Raw genomic sequence first — 14,939 nt, 5'->3', positions numbered from 1 at the left:
CGGTCATGCTGGGCAGGGCACTCAGTCACATGATCAGTGGGGGAACCGTGACCCTCTGTAGCATGTATGCTGTGCTGCAAACTACGGTGCTCAGTGAGTGGGTGCACTGGTGATTTCTCAGTATTGGTGTTTCCGTCAGGTGAGTCATTCAGGACGGAGGAACCCCATTGTAAATCATCCCATTTAGAGACAGAGGGATATGAATTAAAACAAGGTGGTGAGTGTGGACCCTGAGCCCATACTAGAGGTCCTTATAAGAAGAAAGCCAGACACCAACATCATCAAGAAAGACCCTGGGAAGGGCAGCAGTCCAGGGTCCAGAGAAGGAACTAAACTTGCCATGCCTTGGACTTGGACTCTGACTCCCAGCCTCTGGAATTACAGGAAAATAAAGTCCTTCTGCTTAAGCTGCACCTTCCCTGGCATAGCCCAACATACTCTCACTCCCCAAGCCAGTGCCCTCAGAGTCACAGCTCCAGTAGTGGCATGGAGACCACAGGAATGTACTGGCTTCGGTGTGCGCGGCTTGAGGGATGATAGATGAGTGGTTAGGAGCTCTGGCAGCTCTTCCAGAAGACCCTAGCTCTTTTCCCAGCACCCATAAAGCAGCTTACAACTGTCTGTAACTCCCATTTCAGGGTATCTGATGTCCTCTTCTGGTTTTGCAGGAATTCCACACACATGGTACATATATATGCAGGCAAAATACTCATATACATGAAATAAAATAAATGCATTTAAAAAAAAAGGTTTTGAGAAAAGAAACACTTCAGAAGGCAAAGTATCAGACTAACCATTTACTTCATACGACAAATTGTAAAATGTCCACTGGCTCATATAGGTGGGATAGACACCTGGCTAAACTCTAACTGTTCTGTGAATATGCACATTCTGGACAAATCACCATGTGAAACTGAGGAATTACCCAGAAAGAACAACAAAAACAAAATTAACGAACCCCCTATTCCCCTTGCAAATCTGTACATGGGTTTCTTCAGTTCCCTTTCCTCCCTTCCTCCCTTCCTCCCTTCCTCTCTCTGCCTTCCCCTCTATCCCTCTTCTTTGGCTCTTCTGCCTAACCTCTTGTGTTCTTTCCCATATATTTACAGAAACATCATTTTGGCAAACTGCCTTTTCCCTTAACTCAGAAATATGAAGGTGTTCCCCACATTATTAAAGGTTCTTCTCAAGCAGTTGTCAATGGCTGCCTTTCAGAACCTTCTGCATCTGCAGGTGCTCTGTCAAGGCTGCAATCTGCCCCACTTGGGCATGCACTTGTTTCTATTTTTAACTAATATAAACACCCCCTGATAAACATCCTCCCGAATGCATTTTTGTACACGTCTCAGGCAGCTTCCTCAGGGCGGGCTTCCTGGAAGTGGGATTACTAGTTAGGGATTGCTGACATTATGAAAGAGGAAGTGCTAACGCTTTCTAGTCATTATGGTGTTTTGCAGGGCGAGGGTGTAACTGTTTCCTGGGGTCGGTTTTAAACATTTTCCAAAGATAAAAGGGGAAAGGAAGAGAAACCTGGGTCATCCACACTCATTGTCAGCACAAGAAAATGGCTCCCAATAACTGGCTGAAATGAAGGTGACTTTTAAATAAGAACCCCAAGAAGGGGACAGGAAAGGACAAGAGGTGATAGGACAGAAGGAAAGGGGTGGCCTGGGTGTTTTTCTGGTACTGAGGAGTGGGGCGCCTTCGTAGATGGAAGGGGAGAAGCCTGAGTGTCTGTTATTTGGCTCTGCATGGCTGGAAAGACTCATACAATGCCCTGGGGGCAGAATCCATAGAAGGCTCTCAGACCATCATGGAGCCAGCTCTGCCTTCTTACTCACAAGCATGACAAGGCTCTGGTATGCCAGGCTGGAGGACGGGGGCTGCCGATATCTGTGGAGACTGAGGCCCCTGGTGAGGATTTGGGATGGACCACATGCCCACTTGCCATTTTCTTTCCTGGGTTACAAACACTCAGGACCTCCCTGCCATGAGGACAACTGAGTGACATCTAGAGGCACGTGCACTGATTGGACATGTCACATGGACAAGGCGGGAGGGAAACAACCCCCAGCATACTCCTGGAGAGAAGGGGGTGAAGTTGGGAGGCACTTTCTATCTCCCACACATCTCAGGATGATGATGTGTGGGCCTGGGATCCAGTCTGTGGCCTGGCCTTGGGGCTGTTCATCTGTCTCCTCCTGCCTTGTCCTCAGGTTTCACCCTCTCACGAGAAGAAGACACCAAGTCAGGGGCCCCTTACTTAGATGTATGCCTTATCCTAAGCCTAAGCCTGAGTGCCAAACCAGGTCCTGTCAGTGTCCAGAGAGCAAACAAGACCTGTTCAGGCAACCACCAAATCTCACCTGCCAGAGCTACAGAGTCCAGCTCCACTCTCACCTGCCAGGCTACAGAGCCCAGCTAGCAAGATCCTAGCCCCTGCTGGTGCTGATTTAGTCAGACCATTTCTACAGCAAATGGTCCACTTCATAGACCAGTGCAGACAGCATTTGAAAAGAAACACAAGCCTTGCATATGTCGTTTACATGGATTGTGGCCCATAGAGGCCATTCTTGCCCATTCTGCCATGTCTAAGAGCCATGGATGATTAGATGGAAGTTTCTAGGCTTCTTCCCCATTCTCCACAGTCTGTGCCCCCAGGGGACTGATTTAGGGCCCACAAGTCAGCCAGGCAGCAGGAGAAGGCTGTCCTCCTAATCGAATACCCTCCAACTACCATCCCTTCCCTCTGGTAGGAGAACCAGCTCCACACACACACACACACACACACACCTACCAGGCCAGGCCAAGGAGAAGCAGTTGCATCCCCAAGGCGGCCCCCAGGCATAGGCACTGTGTCTCTAAACCTTCGTAAACAGGTACCTTGGAGCCTCAGATAGATGCCTTTTGAGAGGATAAATGGCCCAGGCTAGCCCACAGAGCTCTCATCTTGCATAGGACAGAGGCAAAAAAAAAAAAAAAAGGGCCAGCCCAGAGCAGCCAGGGCTTTCAGGGACTTTCCTCAACAGGCTCCTAAGTCCTTGTTGAGCATGCTCCATGCACAGTGCTTTGCTTTCTCAAGTTCCCGAACCCCGTTCCTCCCATCCTTGCCTTATAACATCCCATCGATGTGCTGACTTCAGTGTGATAACAATGAGATGAGTCTGATGTAGTGAAAAGATACTAATGCTCTGAATGGCTGATCAGATGGCCACATGCCCACACAAGCACACTGTTCTTTGAGAGGCACTTCCCAGGGCCCCTAGAACTCCAGGCAAAGCTCGGAGAATCAGAAAACCAGCCCAAACTGGAGAATTCACACCCCCTTCTCAGATTACCTCACTCTACACAGGGTCTGGGGAAAGGATCGGGGTATCCAGGTCCCAGGCTACACACACAGGGGTTTGCAGTTCACCATCGATGCCATCATCAGCGCTGGCATGCGCACACAGGTGCAAGCCACTCACACTCACCTGTCTCCTTGCCTGCTGCTAGTCCACACTCTGAGGTTGGTGAACCCTGCAGGAAGACAAAACCAGAAAGGCGAATCAGGGAGCCTGGCAGCCAGGGGTTCGTTCAGGTTTTAATTTTTAAATTTAAATGGAAAAAAGTTAACATTATCTATTTTTGTCTTAGCTAGAGTTTCTGTTATTGTATAACACATCATGACCAAAAGCACCTTGGGCAGGAGAGGGTTTATTTCAGCTCACAACTCTCACCAACTTTATTTCTCTCACAGTGTTATCACTGATGGAAGTCAGGGCAGAAACTCGAGGTACAAATCTGGAGGCAGGAAGTGAGGCAGAGGCCATGGAGAGGTGCCGATAACTGGCTTGTTCCTCACGGCTTGGTTAGCCTGTATGCAGTCCCGGCCCGCCTGCCTGGGGTGGCACCACCCCCAGTGGGCTGGGCCCACCCATATCAATCATTAATCAATAAAACACAAATCTGACGGAGGCATTTTCTCCACTGGAGGTTCCTTTTCCCAGGTGACTCTAGCTTGTGTCGAGTTGAGAAAATAACGAACCAGGGCCATGATGCCTGTGTGTGGGATGGCACGTGCCACTGTGCACAGTTGGAAGTTCGAGGGAGGTGGTTCCCTCCTTTTCTGGGGCGTAGATCTAGCTAGATCTGGCAACTCAGGTTTCAGTTTGGGAGGTGAAGTGTGAGAAGGACCGGTGATATGATGTAGATAGCCTATTCTGGGGGCTGAGGAACTGAGCCAATTGGGGTACTGGGGTCATCATGTCATCCAGAGAGGGCTGAGTAGAGGAGCTACTGGCACAGGTGTAGGCAGGGGGCAGCTTGGCACGCAGCACAGGTTGGGGATTCCCTTCCTGGTGGCCCTGGATGGGATGGGGTGGGAGGAGGGTTCCATAGCGAGGTCCAGGGCACGTGGTGAGGGCATACGTCTGCTGTCACACCAGTGTCAGGTCCCAGGTGATCCCAAGAGAAGGAGCAGACTGTGGAATTTAGAGTCTCTCCACCCATACCCTTACTCTAGTCTTTCTAGAGCTTTCCATTGGCCAGACCTCACAGGAAGACAACAGGGACGGAGTCTGTGAAACAGCTTAGCCAGGACACTTTCAGGCATATGGCAGGGCTAAGAGAGGGCAAGGAGCAGATCCTGATGGGCAAATACCAGACATCTAGCCTTGTGCATCTGTATTCCTGCATCTTTATTTCCTGCTTTCCACAGAGCCCACTCTCTCCACACCCTTCAGATGGCAAGGCAAGTCAGGGGTAACCAAATCCTCTGGTCCCTGAAGCTGGGTTCTACTCTATGACTATGGATCAGCACTGGCCACGGTGGAACTCTTGTCTCTGCTTGGTGGCCTCAGCCTACATCATTGGCTCCGTTCTTCATCCCCACCCCACCCCCCAAAGTCCTGCCCTGCAATCTTCCCTGCTATCTCACTGCCTGTTCCTTGCATGGCACCCCTTCTTGTTCCTCTCAGACCTGAGCCAGCCATCCCTTTCCTGGAAAAGTAACCTGGCCTGGGTTCACAGAGAACTAGGTTCAGAGTCATGGGTTTGTAAGGCCTCTGATGGGTAGGGCAGTCATGGGCTAGAGCAGGCAGTCCATATGTCCTCCTTAGATCTCTTCTGAGCAAAAGACTACCAGAAACCACTTGCCAGGCCTCCAGGACCTAACACCAGAGAAAAGCCAAGTGTTTCCCAAGCCTTGAATTTCACAGCTGGGGAAACTGAGCCCAAGGGTAAAGACTGAAGTGGTCAGAAAGTGCCAGAACCAAGGATTTGTTTGCCTGCAGGCTGTCCCTCCCTCCTGGCTTCAGCCCACTGTGGGCTAACTTTTTTTGTTCCAAAGCCATTGCCCCAGCAAGGCTGTGCTCAACCGCTAGGCTGAGCCCTAGCCTCTCTTGATTCTCAGGTAAATACTGCCGATCTCATAATACAGAGGGGGGAGTCCCAGCGAAGCCGTGGAGAATGTGCAGACAGGGCAGGTTAGCCCTGGGACAACACAGACACAGCCATGGTCAGCAGGCGGCTGGTAGTGCCAAGCCTGTCCTGAATGGGGCGGGGTGGGGTGGGGGAGTCCTCATCTGTGGTACCCAGCTGAGATCCACCCACAGAAGTGCTAACCACAAGATCATTGTGATGCTTCCTGATGCTGGCTCTCTACACACAGGCTGTAGAGATTCATGGGTGCGCTGTGGTAATTCAGTACTGGAATATAACGTGCGTTGGTCTGGTGGGGTCACTGCCATACCCATCAGCTTAGGTATTCATCACTTCTGTGTTAAGAACTCTCACCATTCCCTCTGCTAGTTATATAAAGATATTTACTATGTGTTGCTAGCCAGTCAGCTTTCTCAGTAGCCATTGGGAGATGCTCTTACCCACAGGTACACTGTGCCCGTCAAGATCCTGTATCCCTCCCCCATCCTCCTCAGCGTCTGGTAACTAATATCTTATTCTATTCTGCTGGATTAACTTTTCAAAGCTCAGAACGAACAGCGTTTGTTTCTCTGTGTGTGATTTTTCACTCAACCTAATGTTCTCCTGTTGCATCCATTTTACCATCAATGATGGAAATCTCATACTTTTTTATGGTTGAGTAATATTCTACCCGTATATTCCTTTTCTGATCCTCTCCAAGCAGAAAGGATCAAACTGGCCACTTATCCCACCCACTGCCCTTTCTGGCTTTACTACCAAGGCTTTACTGCAACCCGAGGTCCTGCGCTCATGGGGATAGGAATGTTGTCTCCAGGCTGTAGGCAGCCAGCTCTGGTTTACTGTGTGCCCCATCCCCCACTCCCAGCAAGGACTGGGATGAAAGATTGATGAGTTATCTGCCTTGGCTGGTGAATTTTTCATTATGGAGGAAAGGAGACCCCGTCCCTCAGTCCAGGATGGAAGTTCTTGGGTGTCATCTCAGCTAAGGTTTTATCCTTGCTGACCATGGCTACGAACCTGTAGCCACATTTTTCTCTTTATGAATAATGACAAAGGCTGGGAGGGGAGCTTTCTGTTGGGACCCACTCTCCCACCTTCTAGTATGGAAGATTCTGGAATCACCCAAGGGATGACCTGAGGATGGAGTTAAGTCCCAGGATGGGGAAGCAGGAATGGAGCCAGAGCTTGTCACAGATGTCAGTCAGCTTATACTTTATGCCCCTTTGAACTGCAGGTGAACCCCTATTATCAACCAGATCCCCTTACACTCAGCCAGCTGGCGGGGGGAGAGGAGGAGAGCAGCCTTGGAGAACAGGTGCAGTCCTTGACCCCAGCCCATGGGGTCCAGGCCTCAGGGCAGCAGTGATGCTGCAGAGAAGTAGGGTCCCTGTGGGATCAGCCAGAATATAGGGGAACCAATGTCACAAGTCACCAGAAAGAGAAAACAGGGCAGGGCTGGGAACCTTGCTTCTAAGGGAGCTTCCTTTTCCCGGACACAGGAGCACTGGGGCAGAGGTGGCATTGCTAAATCTGGGAGACTGGCAGACCAGAGGCTGCATGGAAGGTACTGACGGCCTGTGCATGAGATTTAACCCTTTGTGCTCTGCAACAGCTACAAGGGATCCTAGGGGGGTAAGGGAAGAGTGGGGTAAAGGCCAAAGTCACTGAAGAACAATGTGATGCCAATCGGGAGACTTCTTGGAAAGAGGGGTTCTGAGGATACACTGAAAGTATGATCAACCTTTGCAAGTCTACAGGGACTAATCTAAGGGGAACCCTGAGGTCCCCTCTGGGTAGACAGGGAGCTGATGAGGTTCCAGGGTGCAACTTGATTTCTTCTGGGCATTGACCCATATTCACTGGATCTTCAGCAGGACTTTTTCCTCCTCCAGAATTGCTTCAGCCCATATGGGACCCATTTCTTCACATGCTAGTGGCACCCAAGACCCAACCCATATACCTGCAACAGCCAGTTTCCAGGAGCCCTGGGTCCTCATCTCAGGGCTGCCCTCTGCTTCTGGTAGGATGCTGGGAAAATGGCAGCCTATCTCTGGCTTGAGTGTCCCTGCTTGTGGTCTGAGGTTTGGTCTACATACATGTCTCCAGAATGAGCTCTGGGGAACACTAGTCTTTAGCACTCTCTAAATCTGATGTCACAAGTAGAAGCATGCGATGAACTGTCTCATACTGGGCACCTGAGCCCCTTTTGTTAATTTCACAAGAGAACAAATACTTCAAAGCTCTGACAAGTCCTGTCTGATAGATGCCAACTTTGGTTGGCCCAACCGAGCCTTTCTCATCCCTACTTGATCTCAAGATCTCTTCTGGAGTCTCCTAGCATTCCACAGGGCACTCCAAGGAGAGGCGGCTCCACTGATGTCTCAGGCACCTTGCCCACTCTGCCAATAAGAATCCAGGGTGTGGAATTTCACCCTCTCTGGGTAACCTCTTCACAATGTCCCTGTTTCATTTCTGGCTAAGATGTGTGAATGCCCCCTCCTGGCTCCCATTCTTTCCACTCCCCCAAAATCTCTGCATTGCCCTGGCAGGTATGTTTTCTCTATAGCAGCAGGCCATGTGCTCCTGAGGAGGAACTACTGGGGGATGATACTTCAACATGATTAGAACATGTGACTAGGGCCTCAGTGGCCTTGGTGGCTGCTACACTCTAGACAGCTCACAGTGCTCTCCCAGCCTTGAGAGTCTAACATCAACCCTGATTGGATAGAAGGATGGAGGATGAACTGAGATGTGTGCCATGCTGTAGCTGTTCAGCTCTGGCCTGTCTGCCCCACCTTCCCTAGCTGGGTAAGAGACAGGGCAGGGACAACCCTCCTCTTGGCTGGCTCCTGGCAGGAGCCAAGGCCACAGGAGAAAGTGGGCCCCTTTGTGTCTGAACAGAGCTGTGGCAGCTCTCAGATCCCAAATACCCTTCTGAAATCTGAGTCCATCATGGGGCTTTTTTTTTTTTTTTTTTCAGATAAGAGACAAAATTGATACTACCTCTGCTGCTCTAGAGAAGGGCGAGGGGACATGCAGCATGCCGCCCAGCCCAGGCCTGAGGCTTCTGGTTTCTCAGACATGTGTTCCTAGAGGAGGAAGGGTCTGCCTGGGTCGCTGGGCAGAGGCATGGCTAAGCAAGACATCCCTTTCTGCTTAGACTTGGCCGTACCATGAGGCATTCAGAAGGCAACATCTGGGAGCCTGATACTTTCACAGGCTTTGGGGACTACAGGTGTCACGGCCAGGGTCAAAGTCTTTGGGAAGGAGGGCTACACCTGATACCCCACAAGGCTTTGGTTCCGTTTTCTGTATTGGCTTTCCTCGGAGGTCAGGGCCTGATGCACACCCACCAGGTTGGGTTACAGAATCCATTCCACTTTCTGACCATAGCCTCCTGGAGGTCTCAGTGGGGCCAGATCAAGTGTATCCACAGGGCTCAGAAGACAGTAGCTGGGAAGGTTATCAGGGCTCCCTCTAAGGTAGGAGTGTCCCCATGTCACTAGGGACCTTCAGTGATGACCCATCTCCACTGTCCCCTAGTGGCAGGTGGTGTAGTACAGGAACTTAAGAAGAAGGGGTCATGACGCTTGGTGTGGGTGGTTGACCTACTGGCCAGCTCCTTGGGGATCACTCTGAAGCAGGGAATGTAGCCTCCTACAGACAGGAAGTGCTGTCCAACCAGAACTAAAGAACCACTAGCTGCCAGCCTCCTTCAATTGTTTGTTTTTGAGTCAGAGCCTCATATAGCCTAGGCTGGCCTCCAATTCACTTTGCAGCCAAGTAACTTTTAACTCTGATCCTCCTGCCTCCACCTCCAAAATTCTGGAATTACAGGCTCTTCTTCATATTTCTTAATTGCTATTTTCTATTTATGATGGCTGCTTTGTCCATTTATGGTAGCAATGAGGTTTCATTCTAAACTAAGATTATTTTGGTAACAATAACAACAAACTAAGCTTATCTTAATAAAGCCAGGCAGGAGTTTTAGTGTAGGCACTCTGATTGGCAGCAATACAGGGAGGGCTGTGAAGGACTGGGCTCTAGGAATCTAGAGATTCCACAGATCACACAGGTACACTAAAATGCCCATAGAGGAGTCAGGACTCAAGAGTAGCCAGTGTTCAATTTGCAGCAAAAGCTAGGCCAAAGCTCTCAAGGGTGGTGACTGCACATTTCTTCTGTTTGGTTGTCTCTTTGTCAGGCCAACAGCAGACCCTTATGTTAGTCAACCATCTCAACAGAGGGGAAATGCAGCTCTGGTCCTTTGCTGCCAAGGCCCTGCAAGCTCTGAGGGGTCTGCAAATGATCCTGCTCATCTCACAGAGTCAGCACTCAGCGAAAACCACAAAAGGGCATGGCTGAATACCTGAATTGAAGACAGATATATGACAGAGAGAAAAGGGGGCAGGTGGGTGGATGGATGGATGGATGGATAGAGGGCTGAGTGGGGGGAGACAGACAGGGAAAGAGATAGATGGGTAGATGAGTAGATGGACGGAGAAAGAAGGGAGGAATGAGTGGCTGGATAGGTGAATGAGGGAATATATGAATGGACAGATCATGAATGGATGAGTGGCTGAAAGGATGGATGGATGGACAGATGATGGATGGATAGATGGGTGGAAGGATGGATAGATAGATAAATGGATGGATGACTAAATGAATAAGTAGATGGGTGAATGAGTGGATGTATGGATGGATGAATGAATGGATGGATGGATGGATGGATGGACAGACTATGGATGAGAGTGGATGGGAGGATTGACAGGTGATAGATGGATGATTAGATTGGAAGAATGGAAGGTAGATGAAGACAGATGGAGAGATAAGGCGATGGACAGATGATAAATAGGTGAGTGGATACACGTGTGAATAACAACAACATTTCTGGTTACTTAAGATCACTTGCCCTACTTCACCTCACCATGTATGTTTCCATTCTGTACAGAACCCTTGAACAAAGCTCTCTGAGACCAGATAATTTGTGATGACATTTCTGATTCCTTGGCAGACAGGCAGACATAGCATCTTCTCCTACCTCATTCACTAGGGAGCCATGAGCCCACGACCTTGATTTTTTTCATTTTGATACCCATTCTGTGACCCAGTGATGGACCTCAGTTTCCCCATGTGTAACATAGGAGAGTGGGCCAATATATCTCACTCTCAGTGTTGCAGGGATGTTGGGCCAGTAGACTGGCTGCTCTATGTGGAGAGTCCCTTCTGTAGGGGTGTGGAAAGGCCCTGGAGATGGCCCAGCCTGGGCTTCTGCTTCCTCTGCTTTTGGACCCAGTACTTATAAAGGGAAAGAGGCAGGGAGATGGATGAAGCCAGATGTTTGGATCCTTGTGACACCACCGTCCGCTTACTGTAAACAGCAGTGTGGAGGTGACAGACAAACAGAATGAAAATACAAGTCAGAGGCAGCAGGGAGGTGCCCAGAGCCCAGGCGCTGGGTCAGTCAAGTCAGGGTTCTAGTTCAGCCCCAACTATTGCTGGCTCTGTGTTCTGACTGTTCCTCCAAGCTCGTAGCTTCCAACAGACAAAGCTCCGCTTTTATGACAACCTCCAAGGTTATGACAGGGCCAGTAGATCTTTCCTGTCTAAAAACTGCACAGGAGGGCTCATTAGGATTCTCCTCGGGGTAGAGCAGGGGCAAATGTCTTCTGACTTGTGAAGTGTTTGCTGACAGCCTCCACTATGCTGAGCCCACCTCATGCTCTAGGGACACAGTGGTATTACATGGCCCCAGAGTCTGACCTTACCGAGGTCACCAGACATAGGTTACATAAGGAGGAGGCAAAGTAGGAGCTACATTTTGGGTCCTTTTTTTGTGGGGCTGGTAACAGAAGGGAAGTGACAAAGTATGGCTCAAGTATGGACAGGTGGAGCAGGAAAAGGTGCTGAGGAAAGATGAGTGGGTGTGGAGCCAGGGTCAGTCCTGTCACGTGCAAAGGCTTGGGGTAGCCTTGGGGTAGCCATAGAGTATATTAGAGGACTTGAGTAGTTAGAGCCAAAAATGAGGGATCATGGGGGAATCTGTCAAGAATAGAGATGTGAGCAGGAACCTTCACCCAGGACTGCACAGGGTGGGCCTTGGGCTCTATCCTGAAAAAGATGGGGAGCCACGGTAGGGAGGAAGGTAGAAAAGGGGGATCCTGGCTTTAGCAGCATGGGTGAGAGTGGACAGAGAAAAACAATGTGAGGTGACCGTGCCGCTGGACAACAGGATGTATTGCTGGCCACAGAAGGACAGCAGTTAGGACTGACTGTCACCAGGTGGCTATTCTGAAGAAGTGAGGCCTGGAAGCCATCTAGTACCCACCCTAGGCCTAAGCCTAAAGCGCCTCTGTCACCTCTCTGTAACCTTCGTGGCAGCTGAGGAGGGTCTATTCATGGAACAAGATGATGACATTGACAGTGCTGGGAAAAGACTTGATAGGCTGCCTCCTCCCTTCATGGCCCTTGTGAAAGTATTCTCGGTAACTGTCAAAATGTGAAAATCACAACTGCACTCTTTTCTGATACTACACACCCCAACCAGGGTCTCATGTAGCCAGGGCTGGCTTCAAACTCACCATGTAATAGAGATTGGCCTTAAACTCCTAATCCTCCTGTCTCCATCTCCCAAGTGCTGAGATGATAGGTATACATAGCTCGCCTAATTCCTTTTAGAAACACAAACATATTTAAGGCCAGCCTGGTCTACAATCGAGCATTTCAGGCCAGCCAGAGCTGCAGTGTGTTGGCATATTTTTTAAAAATCTATTTTATTGGATTCTTATACCCCTGCCTCCATTCCAACTCTTAATCCACCCTAATCTCTCTCAAACTCTTAACACTAGGTAGGAGAGAAAGGAGGTTAGAAGGGAAAGAAGGTGTAGACCTCTATAAGGCTACTTTCTCCTGATTAGGAATGTAGAGTTCCGTGAGGCAAGTTAGATTCTCCAGCAGTTCAACAAGCTAGCAAATCAGCAAACTGGCAAAACAGCAATCCAGCAATAGCAAACACAACAGGAAACAGTAGTAGGACAAACCAGCAGCAGAGGATGTAGCAGCATGGGGAGCAGACGCTGCCACAGGGCCTCTTGGGGTCCCCCACCCCCATTTATACCCTCACCAGAGTACCCAGAATTAGACTATCTGCAGCTGGCAAAGATCACACCCCTGATAGTCCAGGAGGCAAATCATAATCAATGGCTCTTATCCATTGAAGCAGCCTCTTATCCCACACCTGGGATTAAAACAAAAACATACTCACACAACATAACTACTTTTTTTTTTTTTTAAGAAACCAAAACTCTCACTACAGTTGAGTGAAGCCCCCATCACAAAAACAAAAGAAAAAGCAACCAAACCGAAACAACAGAACAGTAACCATAGAAACTCTCCTGCTACTCTGAGTTCTCTGCTTCAAGGAAGCTCTAGCCTCTGAAGTCACTGGGAACAGAAGTTGAGAGCTTGGGACCATTGTTCTCAGGAAAACACAGGGTTAGGCCCCTTAAATGCCACTGAAGAGAACGTTATCTCACACCCTTTGCTGTTTAAATGCCTGTTATTTTCTGGTGACGTTGGTCCTCAAGTCCTGGCGCTTTTGAGAGCTGGTGAAACCTTTAGGAGCTGGAGTCAGGTGAAGGAAAACCTGGAAGGGGGTATTGGGTTCCTGGCTCATCCTTACCATCTCTTTTATGGTTTACCTGCTATGAGCTAAACAGTCCTCTTCTGTCCCTTGCCCCCTTTCTCTCCCACCATGATGGTGAGCTACCATGGGCATAAAGCAGTCAGTCACTGAAGCCTCTGAAGCTATGATCTAAAGCAAACCTGGTTTTGTTTTGTTGGTTTTTGAGACAGGGTTCCTTATGTAGCCCTGGCTGGCCTGGAATTCATTATGTGGGCCAGACTAGCCTTGAACTCACAGATCTCTATCTGCCTCTGCCTGCCCAGTGCTGGGAATATAACATTGTGCTACCACACTCAGCCAAAACTTTGTGAATCTCTTTTTATCTCCTCAATTTTTATTTGTGTGGATGGGCACTGTGCACATGAGTGCAGTACTCCTGGAGGCCAGAAGAGGGTGCCAGACCCCCTGAATCTGGAGTTACAGGAGGTTCTGAGCTACACAGTGTAGGTGCTGAGGGCCAAACTCAGGTCTTCTGCAAGAGCAGTGAGCACTCTTAACTGTTGAGCCATCTCTTCCATTTAAAGTAAACCCATTGTGGTTGTTTCATTTCTGTTGCCATGATAAACTGCCATGACCAAAACAACTTAAGGAAGAGTTAATTTTGCTTTATAGTTCCAGTGGTCTAGATGTCCACGATCATGAGTAAGACATGGAGGCAGGAGCAGGAAGCTGAGAACTCACATCTCGACCACACACAGGAAGCCCAGAGCTCAAACTGGAAGTGGGACAAGGCTATAGACTCAAAGCCTTCTCAGGGTGGTTTCCCTCCTAAAACTTCTGTCACCTCTCCAAAAGTGTACCACCAACCAGGGACCAAGTGTTCAAACACATAAGCCTATCAGGGACCCTTTTCATTCAATATAAATGTCGCAGACATTTTATTGCAGGCATAGCGAACGTATTCATTGGAACTGAACTCACAGCAGCAAGCACTTGTAACATCTGCATGAACACAGCCCACCGACCCCACACCTTTTCTGTTTCCTTGAGCCACTGAACCCAGCACTCTCAGGATTTTGGGTGGGAGCCATCGTCAACAGCCATACCCCTGTCATGAAGCACAGGACGAGAAAACTGGGGCCTTGGGTAGACCCTCAGAAGCACACTTGTTCACAGCATGAGAGCTGACCCCGGAAGGCAGAGTGGGACCCTGTTCAGCTTCAGGCTGGGGGATGGGGTGATGGCTCCAGAACCCCCAGAAGTGTCTTGGGTCCTCCTGCTTGTCAGGTGACACATTTTCCACTCTGCCTGTATCCTCAGGTAGTCGGGAGAGCACCATGCCACTGCCCTGGGATGGCAAACCACACACATCAGGAGGGTGAGTTTGCAAATTCAGATTCTGGGAAGCCTGGGTGACTGTCCTAGCAGGCATGTGCAGACACGGCCCCTCTTCCCGTGGGCTTCCATGGGGCACATAGAGTTCAGGGATGGGTTCGTTACAGATGTTCTGTGAGTGTCTTAAAAGCCTATAGGACACCCCGCCCACGCCACCCTGTACATCATGTCACCTTCCCAGTCCCTTCCCTACGTTATTTTCAGAGAGTTGGTTGCAAGTCGAGAACCCCTACATCTCAGAAGTGGTCAAGCAGGGATAGGACCCAAGACACTTCCGGGGCTTCTGGAGCCCCCCCACCCCCACCCCAGCCTTATCTGGACAAACTCTAAAAGCTGTTACCACGCACATCAACTTTCTTCAAGCTCTGTTTATTTTCCACCTCCTGCCAAGCAGGCAGCTCAGCTCCCGAACTTTATTAATCCCTGGCTCCGATTCATTGAAACAAAATGTTGCCAAGCAGCAATCCTTGTTACAACCCACATGGGTGGGGGCGGGATG

The 14,939-nt window shown here is 49.6% G+C and overlaps 1 protein-coding gene across 4 annotated transcripts in view; it reads right to left on the bottom strand.

Moving 5' to 3' along the window:
• The window catches only part of Atp2b2 (ATPase plasma membrane Ca2+ transporting 2), a 261,718-nt gene that overhangs the window by 227,436 nt on the left and 19,343 nt on the right, over positions 1-14,939 (bottom strand). For all 4 annotated transcript variants that reach the window (XR_008722662.1, XM_055628526.1, XM_055628523.1 and 1 more), the window contains exon 2: positions 3,474-3,519. The gene's annotated coding sequence lies outside the window, so the exon portion shown is untranslated. The remainder of the gene's footprint in view (positions 1-3,473; positions 3,520-14,939) is intronic.

This window comes from Psammomys obesus, unplaced genomic scaffold, assembly GCF_907164565.1.
Source record: "Psammomys obesus unplaced genomic scaffold, mPsaObe1.curated_primary_1811, whole genome shotgun sequence".
Taxonomy (NCBI): Eukaryota; Metazoa; Chordata; class Mammalia; order Rodentia; family Muridae; genus Psammomys; species Psammomys obesus.
This window is presented reverse-complemented; position numbering and strand designations above follow the sequence as displayed.